Source organism: Ahaetulla prasina, chromosome 1, assembly GCF_028640845.1.
Source record: "Ahaetulla prasina isolate Xishuangbanna chromosome 1, ASM2864084v1, whole genome shotgun sequence".
Taxonomy (NCBI): Eukaryota; Metazoa; Chordata; class Lepidosauria; order Squamata; family Colubridae; genus Ahaetulla; species Ahaetulla prasina.
The window spans coordinates 176,275,695-176,292,084 of record NC_080539.1 but is presented as its reverse complement, the minus strand read 5'-3'; the positions used below and the strand labels follow the sequence as shown (position 1 = coordinate 176,292,084).

Here is a 16,390-nt window from a genome sequence, read left to right as displayed (position 1 = left end):
ATCAACACAATTATTTTCTGATAGTTAAATCTTATTGTGAATAAAATTATGTATTAAACCATATTTTAAAGCAAATTTGATTGTATTTTTAAAAATATAATAGTATATGGTTGAAGAATATTTATTTCTTGATAGATGTTTATTCTTCCCTTCTTCCAGCAGTTCATATTGGCAGTTATAACACTTTCTCCTCCAATCCTTTCTATAACAAGTCAAGAGCCCTGTAGCTCACTTTGATTGATTGCTCAAAGTAAGCTTCTATGACTGAGAATAGATTGTAACATGAGTCTTCTAGTTATATCCCAATGTTTTTGTGGTATTAGCTTAGCCCCAATGCTTATGGTCTTCCTGTAGTCCCTTAAAATATGGTTCAATAGGGGTAGCAATAGCAATAGCACTTAGACTTATATACCGCTCCACAGTGCTTTTGTTCTGTTTCCCTTCCCCCAATACTCCCAGCAAAGAGTCCGTCAGAGGCCTTCTTTTTTTTTCCTTTTATTTACATAGATACATGTCCTGGCCACGTCTACCCACGGGCCTGCCAAGTTTCTGGAGATAACGAGGAAATTATAGATAAGGCCAGAATTACTCACGAATATATTCTTCCCTCCATTGAAATAGTTAGCTCGCGCCAATTCATTGCTTTGTCCGAGACAAAAACCAGGAAGCCCCGCCTCCTATTTATAGTCTCTGCAGATGTCACTGCATGACAATTATGACTTGGCTTTGTCCCAACTCTTCCGCTGCTGCGCACGCGATCACGCTCACGTAACCTTGCATCGCTCCAAAACTGTTCTTGGGGCGTTGCCAAATCAGAAGGAGGCTCCATGGAATCAGGCTGTGCCGGCCCCTCCTCCTCCCTTTGAGTGGGTGCCAGGGAGGGAAAGGGCTCAAGAGAAGCAGGGCTGGCCAGGTCTTCTCCCTCACTTTCTGAATCATCCGAGTCCAGGAGTCTGGGTCCAGGAACCTGGGTCACAACACTATCCTCACCGCAGGGCCCTTCCCCGGGCTGACGATCGGGATGCGGTCGGGCGGGGTTCTGCCCATGGAAGGCCTGCACCAGGTCAGGGGCATGAACATCGGAGGCATCTACCCAGGAGAAATCAGTCCCGTATCCCTTCCACGCGATCAAATATTGGATACGACCCTTCAGCCAGCGGGAGTCTCAGACGCTGTGGACTTCAGATTCCTCCGATCCGTCCTCGGCGACAGTGACGGGTGCTGTTGGGCACCGAAGGGGACTCGGTGTGGCCTCAGGAACCAGAAGGGACCGTGAAAACGGGTGGATCCGCATGGATCGTGGCAGGGTCAGTCGGTAGGCTACCGGGTTGATGACTGCCTCGACAGGGAACGGGCCGATGAATCGGTGGTCCAACTTCTTTACCGGGCGGTCGGACGGGAGGTGTTTGGTGGAGAGCCACACCGGTCTCCAACTGCCAGCGGGGGCGTTGCCCGTCGGGAGCGGTCGGCGGACCGTTTGTAATCCTCCTTTGCCCGATTCAGCTGCTGTCGTACCAACTGTTGGACCGCATGCAATTCCGTCAGGACGGTCTGCGTTTCGGGAACAGGAGAGTCCGTGGTGCCAGAGGAAGAGCCGCGGATGGTACCCACATTGGCAAAGAACGGGTCATCTGAGTAGAGGTGTGCTGAGAGTTGTTAAAAGCAAACTCCGCCAGGGACAGGTAGTCGGCCCAGTTGTCCTGTTGCTGGTGGATGAAGCAACGGAGATACTGTTCCAGTATACCGATGACCTTCTCTGTAGCCCCGTCGGTCTCCGGATGGTGCGATGACGACAGACACACCTGCACCTCCAACGCGCCATCAGGCTCTTCCAGAAGCGGGCTGTGAACTGAACTCCAGCGGTCCGAAACCACCCTGTCCGGTAGACCATGGAGGCGGAAGATGTGCTGCAGAAAGAGGCGGGCGTTTTGCGGCTGTGGGCAGTCCGCGGCATGGGATGAAGTGTGCCATCTTGGTGAGCATGTCCACCACCACCAGCACCGTGGTGAACCCAGAGGACGGCGGCAGGTCTGTCAGGAAATCCATAGAGATCGCCCCAGGGTCTGTCGGGTGTCGGCAAGGGCTGGAGGAGCCGGGAGGGCCCCGTGGCGGTCTTGGCTTGCCGGCACGGTACGCAGGATGTCACGTAGGCATGTATATCATGCCGCACTGGGCCACCAAAAGGTCCGTGTCACCAGGTGGAGGGTCTTGAAGAACCCAAAATGTCCTGCTGCAGGGTTGTCGTGGCACTGGGTCATGACGAGGGCTCGGAGTGGTCCTGTGGGCACATATAATCGCCCCGAAACTTGAGTAAGTCCTCCTCCAAGGTCCAAGGAGACGTGGGGCCCACCTCCGCTCTCCTTTGCTGCGACCAGGCGCCCTGGCGCTGCGCCTCGCACCTGGGCCCGCAAGTCCACTGGCTCCCGTGCTGCGGCCAAGGCTTCTGCCGCAGCACTGTCCGTGGAGGAAGGGGTCCTTGGCGCAGAGGTACTCTGGCTTGCGGGACAGGGCATCCGCCCTCCGGTTGTGACCGCTGGGAATGTAGGTCACGCGGAAGTTGAACCGGCCAAAAAACAATGACCACCGGATCTGCCGCTGGTTCAACTTCCGTGCTGTGGTGAGGTGCTCGAGATTCCGATGGTCCGCTCGACCTCCACCTGATGTCGGGCCCCTCCAGATGGTGTCGCCAAGCCTCGAATGCAGCCTTGATAGCCAGCAACTCTTTTTCCCAGATAGTGTAGTTGCGCCTCGGAAGGATTGAGTTTCCGGGAGTAGTAAGCGCAGGGAAAAAGTGTGCCACCATTCGTCGGAGCCTGTAGCAGCACCGCTCCCAGAGCCACATTGGACGCGTCCGTTTCCACCACAAAAGGCCGGAGCGGGTCGGGATGCCTCAGGACGGGTTCCGTGACGAAGGCTTTCTTGAGGGCTGTGAATGCTTCTTGCTGCGGGGGACCCCACCGGAATGCAACCTTCTTCCTGAGGAGCTGGGTAAGTGGAGCTGTCAGTGTGGCAAAGCCGGGATGAAGGTCCGGTAGTAGTTGGCGAAGCCCAGCAGGCGCTGAACATCCTTCACCCGACGAGGGCTTCCCAGCTACACAAAGCTTCTACTTTACATGGGTCCATGGCTATGCCCTCGGGCGAGATGATATGCCGAGGAATTCTATGGAAGTCCGGAAGAAGACGCATTTCTCCAGCCGCATTGAGTTGTTGCTCCATAGCGTTGCAGAACCAGACCGACGTGTCGAAGGTGGCTTTCCTGGACCGAGTAAATCAGGATGTCGTCGAGGTAGATAACCACGAACCGATCCAACATGTCTCGGAACACGTCGTTCATGAAGTGCTGAAAAACGGCGGGAGCATTGGTCAACCCAAATGGCATGACAGTGTATTCGTAGTGTCCGTATCGGTGCGAATGCCGTGTTCCATTCGTCTCCGTCTGGCATCCCCACCAGGTTGTAGGCCCCCCGGAGATCGAGCTTGGTGAAGATCGTGGCCTCCCGCAACCTTTCCAGTAGCTCCGGGATGAGCGGCAGGGGGTAGCGATTCCGCACCGTAATGGCGTTTAGCCGGCGGTAATCACAGCATAGGCGCAAGTCCCTGTCTTCTTCTTCACAAAGAGGACCGGGGCCGAGAGAGGGACTTTGAAGGCGGATGAACCCTCGGGCCAGGTTTTTGTCCAGGAAGTCCCTGAGGGCGGCCAACTCGGGCTCCGACATGGAATACAGGCGTCCCACAGGCAGTGGTGCGTTGGGCAGAAGGTCCACGGGGCAATCGTAGGGCCGATGCGGGGGTAGTCGGTCCGCCTCCTTCTCGCTGAACACGTCGGCGAAGTCCGTCAGCTCAGGAGGCAAGGTGATGGCAGCGGTGGGGCGTTCTGGCGGCACAGGTGTGGCGGATGTGATCGACGCACTGCAGACTCGGGAAAGAGATGGCGTTCGCGACCAGGCCACCTGAGGATCGTGGGTCCGAAGCCAGGCCAACCCAAGGACCAAGGAAAATGAAGGTCCGCCGTGACATAAAACTGGATCGCCTCCTCATGGTCCCCAATAGCCAGGCGCAAAGGCTGGGTGGCGAATTTAATGGGGCGGACACCAGTTCTCGCCCATCAATTGTCTCTACCGCATCGGAGGGTCCACGGAACCACGGGACCGCAAACTGGGTCACAAAGGCCTGGTCCATAAAGTTTGTTGTGGCCCCTGAGTCCACCAGCGCATGCGCCTGGAGCCCGTCCGACTGGTTCCCCAACCATATCCGTGTGTCCAGAATCAGATGCCGAGGGGGCCCAGAGTCTACTTCCGCAACGTCCAGTGGGGGCTTAGTACGTGCCCGACCTAGGGTTTCCCCGAGGTCGGGCCTGCTCCGTTTCCCGATTGGTCACGCTGTGATTCGGGGACCGGCGTGCCCCACCGCTTCCTGGGGCAAGAAGCGGCGAAGTGGCCGGGCTCCCCACAGTACAGGCACAATCCCCCTTGGCGCCTCCGGTTCCGCTCCTGGGCTGTCAGGCGAGGTCTGGCCGCTCCCAACTCCATGGGCTCTTCCGCAGCGGTTACAAAACGTGGGGCGACCCTGGGTGCTGGTGGTGCAGGAAGTGGGGGTGCAGATGTCGACGGAGGGTCCCGGGGGGTGCGACGGGACGGTCGCCGTTGCAGACGGGCATCGAGGCGGAGACAAAGGGCACCAAGTTGTCGAGGGTCCGCGGCGCCCACGCGGGCCAGCTCGTCTTGCAATTCCTCTGAGAGTCCCTCCTGAACGCGTCCACCAGCGCTGCATCATTCCAGTCAGAGTCCTGGCACAAAAGACGAAATTCGCGATGTACTCCTGCAGGGGCGTTTCCCTTGACGGAGTTCCTTAAGGCGCCTGGTTGCCGCCAGCATTCGAACGGGTCCTCATACATGGTGCGAGGTGCTGCCAAAACGCTGTTGGTCCGCCAGCAGGGGCTGTCCTGGAGCAAGAGGGCGTGGCCCATCGAGCAGCCGAGCCGGAAAGAAGGTTAATCACGAAGGCCACCTTAGCCCGGTCGTCTGGGAAATCCTCTGGCCTCATAGCCATGTAGAGCTGGCACTGTCCCAAGAAGGTCGGGAACATCTCAGGCTGCCCAGAAAACTTATCCGGTACGGTTATCGGGCACTTGCGACGAGGAGGAGGAGTGGGAGGATGGGGGGGGGGCTGCAGGCACATTCCTGGCAGCAAGTTGGCCTGCCAAGTGAGCCACTTGCTGCTGGAGCTGTTGATTAGCTGCTTGTAGCTGCTCTAACTGCTGCTGTACCTGCTGCTGATCCATCTTTGGTAGAAGATGTTTTAGTCAGGTCTTGGACAAAATGTTCTGTTTCCCTCCCCCTAATACTCCCAGGAAAGAGTCCGACAGAGGCCTTCTTTTTTCCTTTTATTTACATAGATACATGTCCTGGCCACGTCTACCCACGGGCCTGCCAAGTTTCTGGAGATAACGAGGAAATTATAGATAAGGCCAGAATTACTCACGAATATATTCTTCCCTCCATTGAAATAGTTAGCTCGCCAATTCATTAGCTCGCTAACTCATTATTTTGTCCAAGACAAAAACCAGGAAGTCCCGCCTCCTATTTATAGTCTCTGCAGATGTCACTGCATGACAATTATGACTTGGCTTTGTCCCAACTCTTCCGCTGCTGCGCACGGCGATTACGTCTACGTGACCTTGCATCGCTCCAAAACTGTTCTTGGGGCGTTGCCAAATCAGAAGGAGGCTCCATGGAATCAGGCTGTGCCGGCCCCTCCCCCTCCCTTTGAGTGGGTGCCAGGGAGGGAAAGGGCTCAAGAGAAGCAGGGCTGGCCAGGTCTTCTCCCTCACTTTCTGAATCATCCGAGTCCAGGAGTCCGGGTCCAGGAACCTGGGTCACAACAGCTTTACAGCCTTCTCTAAGAGGTTTCCAGAGTCAACAATGTGTGTCTTCATTTTACCAACCTCGGAAGGATGGAAGCAGTGGTGAAATCTAAAAATTTTCCCTACTGGTTCTGTGGCCGTGGCTTGGGGGGGTGGTTTCCTGTGACTGAGTGGGTGGGACCAACTTGACATCACTCACAGCCACCCCCACCAAGCCACGCCCACAGAACCCGGTAGAATTTTTTTTTTAATGTCGATTTTCTATTCTAAAACCCTATTATCCTGTCACGAGATGCCTGCAGCCACAGCCTTTTTTCCCCAATGCGCCTGGAGGTGCTTCTTGTGCCAAAAGATGCAGCGGTTGCAGGCTTCTTGCAGCAAAACTTACCAGAGCCGTGCTTTGTTTCTTAAACATGTGGGGAGAGGGCCAGGCCCAGCCATGCCACCATGGAGCCTGTGGTGCTTTGCCTTCAGCCTGGGCGGCGGCACTTACCCATTGGGCCCAATGTGGGTAGCCCTTCATCTTGCCGAAGACCAGGTTGCCACACTTATAGTCACACGGCCGGCTGGAGCGAGACATGGCATGAGCAGAGAGGTCAATGCAGCCTCCGCCGAGGCCGCCCTGGCTGAACGATTGCAGTGCCGCTGCAGCAACAGATGCGCCACAGCCGCCTTGCCCACTTTCGACTCAATGCACTGCGCTTGGAAGGGGCTGCTGCCGCCTCTGCTCTCCCTCTCCACCTGGCTGCACAGTGTGCACACATCTGCCTGCCCTCCCAAAGCAACCCCGCCACCGTTTGCTTTCATTTCATGGCAGGAGAGGGAAGAAAGTGAATGGTGCAGCGGCGGCGTGGGATTCTACTGCCTGTCATAAATGCAAACCAATTGCGAAATGCTTGAAATGCAATCATGTGACCACATGAGTGTTGATGCAGCAGTTGTATTTTCAAAGTCAGGTCATAAGTAACTTTTTTTTCAAATCTATTATAACTTTGAACAGTTGTTAAGTGTCTGACCATAAATTGAGGATTACCTGTAGTCATTTGGGGCTTGTTTTGAGAAATGGATACCTGTGAAATCACATGTATTTTAATTACCCGGACTATATTTCTATAGTATTTGAAATATAAGAGATGCAAGACTACCCCTGTAATTTGAACTATATATTATTAGATATAAGCATAAATATCTGGAATGTTTTGTTAAAAGAGGCTTTTAAAAGAGTAATGTAAGCCTGAAACACCAGTGAATCAAATTTGGTGAATGGGAAAAAAAAAATCAGCTTTCTAGTTAATTGTGCTGGCACAATTTCAAAAAATTCAGATGATTTAGAATTGGAAATAGAAGCAAAAGGTTGAAGACTGGGAAAATAATTGATATGCTTATTCCATAACAATAAGAAAGAATGGACAACCCTTGAGATAAAGGGCACATCCGAAATTTTGAAAGCCAGCTGGGGGATTCCGGGAGCTAAAGTCCACAAGTCTTAAAATTTGCCAAGGTTGGCCATCCCTGCTTTAGTAACGCATGCTGCTTTTAAAGTATGATGAGTATAAATAAAAATGATGCTGAGACTCGGCCTTTCCTATGCAGCATGCCACCAACTTCCCATTTAATTTTTCTAACAATTAAAATCAACTTTCAAAAAACCAAACCAAACCAAAAGCCCAGCTGAAGTAGGACTCCTGCTATGCATCAAGGGTGCGTTTTGGGGCACTTTGCGTCTCACAAGCACTATTTTGCCTGTTCCTAGAATCATGATAAAATGTTAGTTACTGACAGTGGATTTACGTGGGTCACACATGATGCTTCCCTCCACTCCATAACAAAGATTCTTCATTATAGAAAATGTCTCCTTTCTCCCAACATGCCTAGACATATCAGTGTAAACTTATGATTAAAAATCTGCAGAAGTGTAATATCTAATAATTTGGTAATTATTTTAAAAGGGCTCATTCACACATGTAGTTTATTGTGATTAGAGGGTTCTCAGCGTAGCCTGCTCTTGAAGCGCTCGCCAGCAACCACAGGGATAATTGGCTCTAAATCCTCTGAAATTCATACCTCATTAAATAAGATTGTCAGCAACCCTGCTGTAATCTCCTTGCTGAATCCTTTTTAGATTTGCTGGCTGCCATGTCCTTTCTCCTGTTCTTGTTAATCTGCAGAAGGGAAGCCCTTTTATGTTCTTTGTAGTGGTGTCCAAGAAAATCAATTTTATTTTGATACCTCATTTGTTTTCTTTTTCATTTTTTAAAAAAACCCTTTCACTGCAGCTTAATTTTTGTTTCATTATTCATTTGTTAAAATTGTGTTTTACAAATCATTTATAATAGTTACAGACAACTTCCTGACTTCAATGAACGTTTGTGTATGTAGAATATTATTTCTCCCATTTCGCTTGATTTTTACCCAAATACGACAGATATGATGTTATTTTGAAGTATTTTGGGAAGAATAATAACTCCTGCAAAAGTTAGGTTTCCCCCTATTTTTCCTAAATGGAACTTATGGAAGTCTTTGTGTTAGAATAAATGAAAAATGAGTGACATGTGTCAAATGATTACGTGGGTTCTTGAACCAAGGTCTAGCTCGCCTCCCTGTTTTCTAGCATCGACGTAAACGGTTATGGGAATGGGGAATTGATGGTCACAAGCACAATGTGATCTGGAATGAGGTAGCTGTGATCTATTGGGAGACAAATTTTGCTATGCCTCATCCTTCCAGTAAATTGTAATTTGTTTTTCCTGCTAACATTATTTAATTTGACTGTACAGGTATAGAATAAAGAACACCTAGCTTTGATATAATACTTATGAAAAGTATCTTGGAATAGTAGTAGAACACAATCTGAATAGGAATTGATACTATGATGTATCTGCAAAAAAGACAAATGCAGTTTTGTCTCAGTCAACAATAGAACAGTTTCCACATCAGGGAAAGTAAGAATTCTACTTTATTCCACGTTCATCAGAAGCCATCCTGAGCATTTAGGCCCCCGCTGGGCATCACATTTCAAGAAAGATTCAGACAGCCGGAACAGGTTTTGAGAAGGATTATACAAAAGATAGGGGACTGGTTACTACGTCCTATGAAATGTGATGGACAGAACTGGAAATATGGAACATGTACAATAGGACACAGAGGGGTATACAAATATGATGGAAATCTTTAAATATCTGAGAAGGCCAAATCCTGTTTTCTGTCATCCTAGAAATGATGCACAAATGACAAGAAGCAGATTCTGGCTTGCATAAGAAAAACTATCTAACAGTAGGAGGCTTTTGACTAGTTGCGGTAGTAAGCTTCCTTTATATGTTTAACTCTTTGGAAAATTCCACGTGGCAAATAGGTAGTACAAGGTTCTGTTGGAAAGTTTGGGTAGAAGCTGGGATCATAACTTTAAACCAATTATTATGTAAACAATGTCGGCTGGCGGCCCCCAGGGGAAGGGCCTTCTCTGTGGGGGCTCCCACACTCTGGAACGAGCTTCCCCCAGGTTTACGCCAAATACCTGACCTTCGGACTTTCCTCCGCAAACTGAAGACACACCTTTTTATCCGCGCGGGGCTGGCTTGAATTGAATTTTAAATGTCAAATTTTTATTAATTTTAAATGGGGTTTTTTAGTGTATGGTAAATTTTTAAAATTTTTCAGGCTAATTTAAATAAGTTTTTTAAATTGCATTTTAAATTGTACTTTGTATTGTTTGTTTTATTTTGCCTGTACACCGCCCTGAGTCCTTCGGGAGAAGGGCATCTTTATAAATATACCAAAATAAGGTATAAAACAAAAATAAAACAATAAAAGGATTATAATTCACAACCATGTGGGAAAATTGATTAACTCAATTCATGATGTAAGAAGACAGAACAAAAATAAACATTGATTGGGGAGCCTAGGCAGTTAGGTAATGGAGTTGCACAAAACACAGTAACCTTTCTAGAACAGGCAGAACAGACAGCATCAAACTTTCTCTCCCTCAGTTCTTCCAATAAATTTTTGAAGCAGGGCCTTTATTAAGACTAAGGATCAAGCTTCATATAAACGGGCAGTGCAATAGGACGTTGCACTCTCCCAACTGGCAGGGACATAATCCATCCTGCGTTGAAGCTTTGTCAGTCCTGGATTAACTACTAAGCAAAATAAGTATGTGTTTAGTGCATCAAGAGGAAGGCAACACTACAGAATTTCCCCCCCTAGCTATCCCGACCTTATAACTCATTTACTGCCACGACTGTATTTGACTGTAATAATATTTGTTTTCATAATTGTTCTTAGCTGCTGTGTTTCACTTTAATATGCATTGCAAAAATATTTTCTTTGTCATGGTGAATGAATAAAGTTTAAATGTTTGAATCTTAATGCATTGTCACTTAAACAAGGGAAGGGCTGAGGGGCACCATTGTTGAGCTGTGCATAGGACATCAGGGGTCTGCAATCTAGATCTCCGTGCTGTATTGTTATAGTTCCCTTCTATTAACATAAGTGGCAAAATATTGAGGCTCACCAGGGAACAGGCTTTCCGTGCAGCACATGTGAGATATTAATTAGGGACCTGGGATGAATGGCTGTCCACAAAGTGTATCTCCATGGATGGAGGGATTTATGCTCTACTCATCCTGAAGATTAACATCAAGGGCAGGTTGCTTCAATTTCCAGTGGAGTCCCTCAAATTCAGATGAAACTAAGTATTGAATTGAAAAGCCGTAGTATCTAAAACCTGATTCAATACCTTTATTCCCCAATAAGATTAAAAACAATCAAAAAGAGACAGAGAAATCAGGGCTCTCTCATAAAAAGAATCTAAGGCAGCAAAGCCTTGCACGAGCCGTTAGAAAAAGCCAGACCAAATTCTAAACGTAGCCAAGAGTTGGATATGTTCCGAAGGACTTGGAGTATAGATCTGAAACATTTGGGTTGTTCAGACTGCTTCGAGGGATCTTAAGTCTTTGTAAATGCAAATCTGGGAACTGTAAAGCAAAAGACTAATCACTTTAGTTTTACAGATGCTGATAGCAGCGGACACATTATTACGGCTTCTGCTACCCGTGAAAGACAGAATTGCATTATCAGTCTTATGGGCCTGATCAGTGACATCTTTTATTTGTTCCCTCCAGGCAGCAGAGGACCGAAATATAATTCCCAGATATTTAAAAGCCTATGAGATATTATTTATTTTCCAGCAATTACTTTTGTCTTAGAATACTGAGTGAAGAGCCTGTCTGTGCCACACTATAAAGCAAAGGCTTGCTTAAAGACTGTGCCTCAGCCGACTTGCTTCAGGGAGGGCATGGCTTCCTCATCAGCATAAAATGGATTCTTATCCAGTTTGGGAGGATGCCATTCAGTATTTTTCAGAGCTTGGATTATAATATTAAAATAGAAATGAAAAAGAAGAAGGAAAGCAACCTTGCTCCATTCCTTTTCTGCTACGTATTGGTCATATCGAACATTTAACTTCCATTAAAGTATTTTCATGAAGTTTCATAATCAAATGTAGGAGCCTTCAATCCAGAGGACAAGCTGCCAGCTATACCCAGAATCTGTATTTGGTAAATACATCATTTTTAAGGCAGTAAAGAAGAGATAAAGAGCCCTCTATGTGTTTAAGCAGATATAGGATGTAGATAGCGGGAAAGAAGTAAAATGTTATGGCTTCTTTCCAGAGGTAGGTTTCAGCAGGTTCTGACCAGTTCTGGAGAACTGGTAGTGGAAATTTTGAGTAGTTCGGATCTACTTTTAAGTAGTTTGGATCCCATCTATTCTCTGCCTCCCGAGTCCCAGATGATCGGGAGGGAATGGAGATTTTGCAGTAACCTTCCCCTGGAGTGGGGTGGGAATGGAGATTTTACAGTATCCTTCCCCTGCCACGCCCACCAAGCCACACCCACAGAACCGATAGTAAAAAATTTTGAAACCCACCATTGCTTCTTCCTCATTTTATTTTTTTTATCTTTCTGTAACTAGATCTCATCCTAATTTATTTTATTTTTTTATTAGATTTTTATCCCACATTTATTACTTTATAAGTAATTCAAAATGTTGAAGATCTATAATATTTCTTCCTCCTCCTACCTGTGTTTTCCCGAAAATAAGACAGGGTCTTATTTTCCTTTGGGCCCCAAAATAAGTACCAGGGTTTATTTTTGGGGGGTGTCTTATCTTTTCCCCATGTAAGGAAGGCCCATTTCTTCTGCCTGCTCGCAGTGGGAAGGAGGCTGTGTGCTAGTGCTACCACCGTGAGGCGGGGAGGTAGAGCTGCCCCACACACCCTGCATTGGCTTACTTCAGGGTCCTTCTGGCAGCCTCATCCAGCAAGAGCCCACCTGGCTGCCAGGCCACTTCTGACTGCTTGTGGCTGCAATGGAGCAGAAGGCTGAGCCATGCACCAGTGCCGTGGCCATGAGATGAGGTGTTGTGGTGGTGGAGCTGCCCATGTGCCTCACACCAGCTTACCTCAGGGCCTTTATAGCCAGGACATCCATGCCCCGACACTTGCCTTGCCTCATGGTCACGGCACCAGCATGCCACTTAGCCTCCTGGTCTGTTGCAGCTGCAAGCCAGCAGAAGAAGTGGGCCAGCAGCCATGTGGGCTCCTGCTGCACATGGCTCTTATATCCCCCTCCCCACTTCACAGAGCAAACGCAAAGATGCGTGTCTCCCAGTCTTTTTATTTGCTACAGACCTGATTTTCTTCAGCTGAGGAAATACTTGGCAGTGACCATGCAAAGGCCTGCCAAATTCTGAGTCCATTATCTTGTGTCCAAGATCCATTGCCAAAACTCACTGACAAAGTCCTTTAACCCTCCAACAACCGAGCTGCAGTGCACCCTTGGTAGCTTTTTTGTCCGTCACAAGGGCCACATGGCAGCTCCACCCACTTTTATACCCTGTGGGGTGTGGCTCAGTGGCTCAGCAATCTCTGAGCCTGCCACATCTTTTCCTCTCCTGCGCATGTTTATCTTTTTGTTGCTGCCTCGGATCAATCCAAGATTGATCGTCAGCAGCTGGGACTTGAGGCATTGCCAGGGAGGAGGAGGGTGCGGGAGAGGGAGGCCTTGTCAGCTCCTCCTCCTGGCCTGCAGCTGGAACTTGGGGCGGTGCCAGTGAGGAGGGTCCTAGCGAGGGAGGCCTTGCTGGCTCCTCTCCCTCACTCTCCGAGTCACTCTCCTCCATGAGGACAGGCTTGGGGGGCGGAGTCACAACAATGGCTGTCAGTGCTGCCGCCATGAGGCAGGTGTCAGGGCATGGATGGCCTGGCTGCGGGGGCCCTGAGGTATGCCGGTGCAAGGCACATGAGGCATCTCTACCACCACCACCTTGCCTCGCCTCATGGTTACGGCACCGCGACCAGGAAGGTAGGTTCTTAATGAGGGTTTATTTTGTGGGTAGGGCACAAATTAGGCACACACATAAAACATGCTAGGTCTTATTTATGGGATAGGTCTTATTTTTGGGGAAACAGGGTATTTTTGTGAGATAGATTGGACTGACTGAGAGTGCCTGGCCCAAAGTCACCCAGCTAACTTTCATGCCTAAAATGGGATAAGAATTCATGTTCTCCTGGTTTTTAGGCCAACACCTTAACTACTGTACCAAACTGTCAACTCTCGTTTAACTCTTCCCTCCCCCATCCTCAGGATGCACAGATTAAGTTATAGTATAACCACTGTTTGGCTTTAAGCACAGGTACTACTTGGTATAATGCCTATGGCTTTGATGGACCTGGAAGCTCACTGTATCTTGTATCTGAAAGTTACCAGATCATTTTTCTTCCTATTCAAAAAGCATTGGCATAGCATCATTGCATCTATTGAGGCTGATGCTAATATACTATTTTGATCCTGGATACCTTGGTTGCAGTTCTAATCCCTTTCCTGATTTCAGCCTTTTCCTCAGTTAATTTTTTATAAGTTATTTTTAAGTTATGTTTTCCAATAGACTAGAATATCTGCAGTTCAGGGTTGAACTGTGAAGTTTTTTTGTGCTCTCTGATCTTGGATGTTTGCTTGCAGGCATTCCATTACACATCATGATGAAAATCTCAAAACACATAGCAGATCCAACCAGTTTCAATTGGGACACTATTACCATCTCAGACCAAGACAAATCCAAAAATGCTTTGGAAATTCCTGGAAGCTTGGCATTTGGGCAAATCAGCCATGAATGTATACATAGTTATCAACCACTTATACACCATTTAAAAGAGAAAATAAAAAACTTAGGAAAGAAACAAAAAGACTATAGGAGAACAAATCACTTCCAGCAACCATCACTCAGATAAGCAATGTTTAATACTAGACAAATAATCAAGTAGAAAATAATACTCTAAACAAGGAATCACTAAGGAGGAAGCTATACCCTCACTAACATTGCAAGAAAGCTACTGCATGTAAACAGGCAACAAACCCCACACTTACAGCACAGATGATGTTATCTAGTTCGGTAATATCTGCAAGCAAAACAATCAAGCTCAGGGAGCACCAAGAACTTCAGAGTTATTTATTGTTTGAATGCAGCTGATTTGCCACTTTATCTTTTTGCTTCAGAATATTACTTTCCATTTTCCTCTGAGATTATTTTTTTGTTATTTCTTGATTTTACCTGGTTTTTTAAATCTAATTTAAAAAAGAAGCTACTTTACTTTTTGTATTCCTGTATTGTTTTAGTGTCTGTAAATTCTCAGATTATTTTTCTTCCAAATTTATAATTTTTTACATTACTATATATTCTTTCTTAGACCATCATACCTGTATTTAGGCTATCGTCATTTTTCTCCTTGAGGTCTTGTAAGTCCATCTTCTGCAGCAACAACTCTCTCTAATTTTCTCTTCAATAACCTGGCAGTCTTTAGATCTGTTGACCAAGAATTCTGGGTACTGAAGTCCAATACAACTGGAGGGCATCAGGCTGAGAAACGATGAAAGAGCTCTAGCACTTTAAGTCTTCTACAATGCATGTAGTCTTAAGTCTTCTATAATGTATACATAACCTGGCTATGAATAACATTGCTAACTATGGTAACACATGACGTAGCAACATCTAGGATGGATTACTATAGTTATTACATACATATATATATGCTTATATATTGTATAGTTATTTCATGCTTATGCTTATATATACTGTTGTGACAAAATAAATAAATAAAATAAACAAATAATAAATGTTGCACATGGAACTGCTTATGACGGACCATATATGCCACAGTTTTGGTAAGAAGAGTGCAATATGCTTCAGTGTGAACCTTTAAATGGTTCAGTAATGCAATATTTAGAATTTGAATCCATTTGCCTGATATTTGGCATGGTCCTTAGGTTTGCTAGATGAGCTTTATATGAAAATGTATACAAAATTTCTGGAGAACACGATGCATGTGCATGTTCCATTGATTCTAAAATAATTAATTGCTTTTAAATATGACTGAAGATGTGGGGACTCATTGTTATAGCCATAATAGGTAGGGGCCCAAATAAAAGCCTATCCTATATGACTCCGCCCAGGCATTAAGATTATTAGATTATTTTTTTCTTCATGTCCATGAAAAACATTTTGTATTGTACGATGAAGCCCTTTTAGTGGTGGCTGCTTGATTTTATCATGCAGTCCGAGGCAGATTTGATTAGCATGGTATTTGACAGCAAGATTAAAGCATTTCTTTGATTCTTTGTTTATATTTTTATTTATTTCGATCTATGTATTTTACACATTTTAAATTTGGGATTGCGATTTCTTCTTAATTCTTCACAATATTACAGGTTAACACTTTCTAAACTGCGCTGCATTTGTAAACTTAGGTTTGTATACAGGTCATCCTATACTTACAACCATTCACTACAACGGCACTGAAAAAAGCGACTCACGACCATTTTTCACACTTACAACCACTGCAGCATCCCCAAGGTCATGCAATCAAAATTCAGATGCTTGGCAACTGGCATGTGTTTATGACGGGTTGCAGGGTCTCGGGATTCAGCCAGTTCACACCACTTCGGAAGAACCAGTTGTTAACTTTCTGAGCAGTTTGGCAAACTGGTTGTTGAAAGAAATTATTAGGGCAGAGAACCAGTGGTGGGATTCAAGTAATTTAACAACCGGTTCTCTACCCTAATGATTTCTTCCAACAACCAGTTTGCCAAACTGCTCACAAAGTTAACAACCGGTTCTCCCGAAGTGGTGCGAACTGGCTGAATCCCATCACTGCAGAGAACCGGTTGTTAAATGACTTGAATCCCACCACTGGTCTCGGGGTTATGTGACCTTCTGGCAAGCAGCCAATGAGGAAGCCAGATTGACTTCACAACTGTGTTACTAACTTAAGAACTGCAGTGATTCACTTAACTACTGTGGCAAGAAAGGTCATAAAATGGGGCAAAATTTACTTAACAACCGTCTTGCTTAGCGAATGGAAATTTTGGACTCAGTTGTGATCTAGAACTGCCTGTATTGTTCCAGACCTTACTTTACATAGCCTGCTAGCGACAATGCAAATAGGATGTTCCATTATGCATTTGCAGGACAAGC

General features: G+C 46.5%; 1 long non-coding RNA gene across 1 annotated transcript in view; it reads right to left on the bottom strand.

Moving 5' to 3' along the window:
• LOC131197797 (uncharacterized) overlaps positions 1-15,788 on the bottom strand; it is a 36,351-nt gene extending 20,563 nt beyond the window's left edge. Inside the window, exons 1-2 of the long non-coding RNA XR_009155030.1 lie at positions 15,749-15,788; positions 14,617-14,776 (exon numbers count right to left, since the gene is read on the bottom strand). This is a non-coding gene — a long non-coding RNA (uncharacterized LOC131197797). The remainder of the gene's footprint in view (positions 1-14,616; positions 14,777-15,748) is intronic.
• Positions 15,789-16,390: the final 602 nt, after the last annotated feature.